A 6,001-nucleotide genomic window follows, 5' to 3' on the forward strand; every position below is an offset into this window, starting at 1 on the left:
GAAGATCTTGGCAACACATTGCTCTCTCAAGGCTGCATCCTTGAAAATGGCTCCCACTGTGGGAACGGTAGGCAGAAGTTCATCCCAAGGACGGGGAGGGGGCGAGGAGCCTTCCACTGCCCAGGTCCAGTTCACAGGTCAACCGGCAGTTACGTCCTCCCGCTGACCTCCTCCCACACCATGGAACACAATACAATAGTCAGAAGAGAGGTAGCATTCAAAAAGTGGGCAGCCTGACTCCCTGCTACCTGCTGTCTGGTCATCAACAGCCTTGCCCTTTCGCATTAGTAGGGTCATAGTTTCTGCAGAAGGTATTGAGGAATAGTCTCTGTACTTATACTACTGTGTGACATGAGAGAATGACTGTCAATTTTGAATATTAAAGTGCAATGGTTATTGTAGAGGCTCGATTAAAATAACCAATCAAACGAGTTAGTGTTTTCCAAAGTTCATTTGAATTATAATTTTGATTTAATTTTAAAAGTTAATAAACTTTTTTTATTCAACTGTCACACACTTTGTCTTAAAATATAATAAATAATTTGTGATGCTTTTTCTATAGATAAAAAAACATGCTTTTACATTATGATGAGAATAAATTCTAAACATTTACATTAAAATTACAGATCTAATGAACTAGAAAAATGTTGATGGATTATTTCTAAATTATTAGTCACATTATTTCTAAAAGTACTACTTACATTTTAGCAATTTTTCTGTATTTATGTTACAAATGTAGAAAAATAGCTTATCTTCTTATCCCTTCCTTTTCCTATCCAGCGCCTAGCAAATTGTAGACATTTAATAACACTGGAACAAATCAGAGATAATACTGTGTTAAGACTAAATAATAGAATAAGGAAAATGAAGTTGACAAAAGGAAATATTAAAGAAAGATGATTTTAGACAAATTGGACTATCCAAAATTGAAAGCCTGCAAACAAATTATTGTTTGTCAATTATAAGTAACTATTCCTTAACAAAATATATTTTATACCTTAATAATGTCTTCTATTAAACAACGTTGCTAATTTGTTCTGGTGATTCTCTAAATCTGCTTTTACAGAACTACAGTTGTGAGAGCTGAACCAAGGTATGCTGGTTAACACGGATAATGTTGCTGATATTTTTATATGTTCTAAATTTGTAGTGCCGATAAAGAATTTATTGAGGAGGCTGAAAGTCTAATACATGATTTATATTGCCTCAGAGGCAGAATTGCTACTGAAATTGCAAAGTGTTAACAGCTATTTTTTCAAATGACTTCTCTATATCTTAATTCGTATTCTAATTGCTTTGTTTGTTTTTTTTTGGTCTTGCTGTTTCCTTGCCAAAAATATAACATGCTATTTCAGTTGAGAGGCTCATATTATTACCACTGTGGGAGGTTTCATGCAGATTAGGCAAAACAATGGGTTGTTTTGTGCATATGGTAATCAAGTTTGAAGCCTTCTCATGACAAGTCTCATTCTTTAAGAATTTTCCCCTCTGTATGTTAGAAAAATCAAAGCACAAATGCCACACTGATATCTTTTCTTTTTAATGCTGAATATGTTTTTAAAGAGTTATTTTTTTTTTATTTATTTATTTAATTTATTTTTGGCTGCATCAGGCCTTAGTTGTGGCACGCCAGATCTTTGTTGAGGCATGCAGGATCTTTTGTTGTGGCACATGGGCTTTTCGTTGAGGCACAGGCTTCTCTCTTATTGTGGCATGCAGGTTTTCTCTCTCTGGTTGTGGCGCACAGGCTCCAGGGCGTGTGGGCTCTGTAGTTGTGGTGAGCGGGTTCCAGAGCACATGGACTCTGTAGTTTGCAGCACTCAAGCTCTCTAGTTGAGGCACGCGAGCTCAGTAGTTGTGGCATGCAGGCTTAATTGCCCCACAGCATGTGGGATCTTAGTTCCCTGACAAGGGATCGAACCTGTGTCCGCTGCATTGTAAGGTGGACTCTTTACCACTGGACCACCAGGAAAGTCCTGCTACATGGATATCTGATTTCAATACCAATCATGTCTTCCTCCAAATCTCCTTATCCCTTAATCTCACATTAAGAATTACAAAAGCAAATTAGATTAAAATGTATAAATGGTAAATATGTTAATGTTTTCAATAAATCCATAAAATACAGAGCCTATAATTTTCCATATGGTAATTTATCTTCCTTTCTTTTTTTGAAGTATAGTTGATGTACAATATTATGTTACTTTCAGGTATACAACATAGTGATTCAACATTTAAATACATTGCAAAGTGATCACCATAATGTCTAATAACCATCTGTCATCATACAAAATTATTACAGTATTATTGACTATATTCCTTATGCTATGTATTGCATCCCTGTGACTTATTTATTTTACAACTGTAAGTTTGTACCTCTTAATCCCTTTCACCCAAACCTGCACCCCCCTCCCCCGGCAACCACCAGTTTGCTCTCTGTAACTCTGTTTCTGTTTTGTTTTGTTTGTTCATTTGCTTTATTGTTTAGATTCCATATATAAGTGAAACCATATGGTATTTGTCTTTCTCTGTCTGACTTATTTCACTTAGCATAATACCTTCTAGGTCCATCCATGTTGTCCCAAATGGCAAGATTTCATTCTTTTTACAGTTGAGTAATATTCCATTGTGTGTACATACATATACCATATCTGTTGATGGACACTTAGGTTACTCCCATATCTTGGCTATTGTAAGCAGTGCTGCACTGAATATAAAGGTGCATATATCTTTTCAAACTAGTATTCTTGTTTTCTTTGGGTAACTACGCAGAACTGGAATTGCTAGATCATATGTTAGTTCTATTTTTAAATTTTTGAGGACTCTCCCACAATTTTCCATAGGGGCTGCTCCAATTTACATTCCCACCAACAGTGCATGAGGGTTGCCTTTTCTCCACATTCTCGCCAACACTTGTTATTTGTTGTCTCTTTGATGATAGCCATTCTGACAGGTATGCAGCAATATCTCATTGTGGTTTTGAGTTGCATTTCCCTGATGATTAGTGATGTTGAACATCTTTTCATGTGTCTGCAGGGCATTTGAATGTCTTCTTTGGAGAAATATCTATTCAGATTCTTGGCCCATTTTTTAACCAGATTGTTTGGGGTTTTTGATATTGAGTTGTATCAGTTATTCATATAATTTGGATATTAATCCTTTATTGTCTATACCATTTGCCAATATCTTCTCCCATTCAGTAGGTTGCCTTTTCATTTTGTTGATGGTTTCCTTCACTGTGCAAAAGCTTTTTAGTTTGATGTAGTCCTATTTGTTTATTTTTGATTTCCATTTGTGGTTCCTCAGTTATGGAGTTCTACTTCTTGTCCCTTGCTCATTTTTCTATCATAGATGTTCAAGGGCTTTTTATAGAAAGTGTTGGAACTAGATAAAACCAAGTGAGCAAAATATTGATATCTGCTGAAGCTGGATGATGGCACAAGAGGGATTTCTTATGCTACTCTCTGACTTTTAGGTATGTTTAAATTTATCTATGATAAGAAGTTAGCTCTGTCTACTGAAAAGGCCTAAAATCAGTGACCACACCTAGTGTCAGGTTGTGAGCTCTAAATATCATTCACCAATAAAAAAAAAAACTAGGGGTCCTTACAGAAATGGCCAGATTCAGGTTCAGTTCAGGAAATTTATAAGATGAGCCTTAGATATCTTGTGCCAAAAGTCAAAGAAACCACCAAACTATAATAGGGTTATGTCAAAAGGACATAAGAGCCAGCTTGGCCAAAGATGGAATAATCTGAGCATAAAAATAATCATTTCAATTCACTGAAAATAATTGTATAAAAATGTATGAGTCATAATGATATTCCAAAAGAGAACGAGAGAGCAAAAACAAAAAGTTAACAAGAACTCATCAGAAATCATTAGAGGTAGTTAGAGCACTGACTTTTTATTTTGAAAATGACAATTACAGAGAAAGAAATAAGCTTTTATCTCATCAATCCTGTGTAATTTATTTAAAATAGCCCTAGTTGATGAAGGAAAGTTACTTAGAGAAAAATTGCAGAAAGTAAATGTAAAAGAAATGGTAGAATGGGAAAAAAAACATTAAGAGAAAAAACTATCAGTTTTTTCTGACAGACCTTAACAATGGGACGATCAACTTGCCACCACCAAAACCAATGATCCAACTTAAGCATCACTAAAAGTTGGTCAGCCACTTACTATGAGCCTTTAAGTATGATGCAATATGGAGTAAACAGCATAAGTAGTCTTGTCAACAAATTCAGTCTAAATCTAATCAAAGCTTTCAAATCAACTTCTAATTTAAGAAATATAGGAGATAGAGACAAGTTAAACAATACCATAAGGAAGCAATACCACAGGAAATAAGCAGACAAATGCAGAATATTAATCATTCCTCAAGACCTGAGACAAATGACCCAGTTTCTCCAATAAATCAATGGCAAGGGGAAAAATGGAGGTGAGACTGTTCTAGATTAAAATAGAGCAAATAATATAATAAATGTGATAATAACTGTGAACCTTGTGTGCTTCCTGAATCAAATAAATCATCCATGAAAAAAAGACATTTTTTATGCAATTGGAGAAACTTAAATGTGGACTACATATTAAATGATATGAAGAAAATATGTTAATTGAACTTAATATGACGTTAACAGTGTCTTTATGTCAGAAACAAATCCTTATTTTTTGGTGGTACATATTAAAGGATTTATGGATAAAGTTACCTGGTGGCTTACACAAAAAGTAGAACTTTTTTGTAGATTTAATTATTGAAATAGAACCTAGCAAATGCCACAAGCTTAAACTTTGGAGAAATATTGGTATTTTACTATATATCATGTCCTCCTTTACTGTGTAATTTGTTGTAACTTTTTTCATATCTTCAGCAATGTTCCCTCTGCATCTCCTGATAATTCTTTATGTAAAAGGAGTGCCTGTTGGTTTGGTGGACTCTTTCAGGCATTTTACTGTAACAGCGTGAACAACTGCTTGTTGCCTTTGCAATTAAATAAGAAATGTTAAAGGAGGCTCTCAATGTTTTTATTAATTTTTAGCAAAGTTTTATAAAGTTCTGGATTGAGTATAACTTCAAACATTGATGAAGAGTTATAGAATTTGTCTTCATGTTCTAGATACTTAGTGTTAAAATGGCTTGCTGATCATTAACCAGTGTATCAAGGGAAAATATACACCTCATGTGATGTTCATGAATAATGACAGTGGATGTAAATCTCTATTTTAAATATTATTCTTGATTGTTAAAAAAACTTTTTGGGAGCCTGCGGAAGGTGGCAGAGGCGGCGGCACCTACGAGCGTAGGCCCTGTGAGAGTGAAGCTGCCGCGGGGCCCGCCGTGCGCCGGCGGCCCTGACATGGGCACCCGCAGCTCCAAAGCTCGGGGCCTGCGGCCCTTCGCCTTGGCGGCGGGGGGTGGCGGCCCGGAGGCTCTGTTGCTGAGCAAGCTTTGGTGCGACCGCGAGGCTGAGTCGTGCCCCCCTTCGTATTCTATCATGGAGTGCTGCGGCTCCATGTTCTAGGACGAGGATGGGGATCTGGCTCACGAGCTCTATGAGGAGACAGTCGTCACCAAGAACGGGCAGAAGCGGGCCAAGCAGAGGCAGGTGCATGAGAACCTGATTCCTCAGGGCATCGTGAAGCTGGATCCACCACCCCTCCCGCCCCGCCCCGCATCTACGTGGATTTCCCTGTGATCCTCTTTGAGGTGTGAGCCTGGGGGGTGGCACGCATAAACACCCCCTGCCCCAGCAAGAAACCCCTAGGCTCCAGGTGTGGCTTCCATTGAGGAACCTAGGCTGGGGCCATAACATCAATAAACTCCCGTGGCCCGGAACCTTCAGCTGTGAGCAGGGCCATCCCGCAGTGCTGGTTGGGTGTTGCTTTGTATGTGGACAAGAGGTGACCAGTGGCTGATGGCGGAGTTACCAGTCCCCCTTTCCCAGCTATCCCTCCGAGGAGCATGGCAGGGCATGTGCTGGTCAGGAATGCCTAGCTCCTG

The 6,001-nt window shown here is 37.9% G+C and overlaps 1 pseudogene; it reads left to right on the forward strand.

Moving 5' to 3' along the window:
* Window positions 1-5,357: 5,357 nt before the first annotated feature.
* LOC114902323 lies at window positions 5,358-5,713 on the forward strand (annotated as a pseudogene).
* The last annotated feature ends 288 nt before the right edge of the window (window positions 5,714-6,001 follow it).

This window comes from Monodon monoceros, unplaced genomic scaffold (genome assembly GCF_005190385.1).
Source record: "Monodon monoceros isolate NGI ecotype Baffin Bay Population unplaced genomic scaffold, NGI_Narwhal_1 Super_Scaffold_20, whole genome shotgun sequence".
Taxonomy (NCBI): domain Eukaryota; kingdom Metazoa; phylum Chordata; class Mammalia; order Artiodactyla; family Monodontidae; genus Monodon; species Monodon monoceros.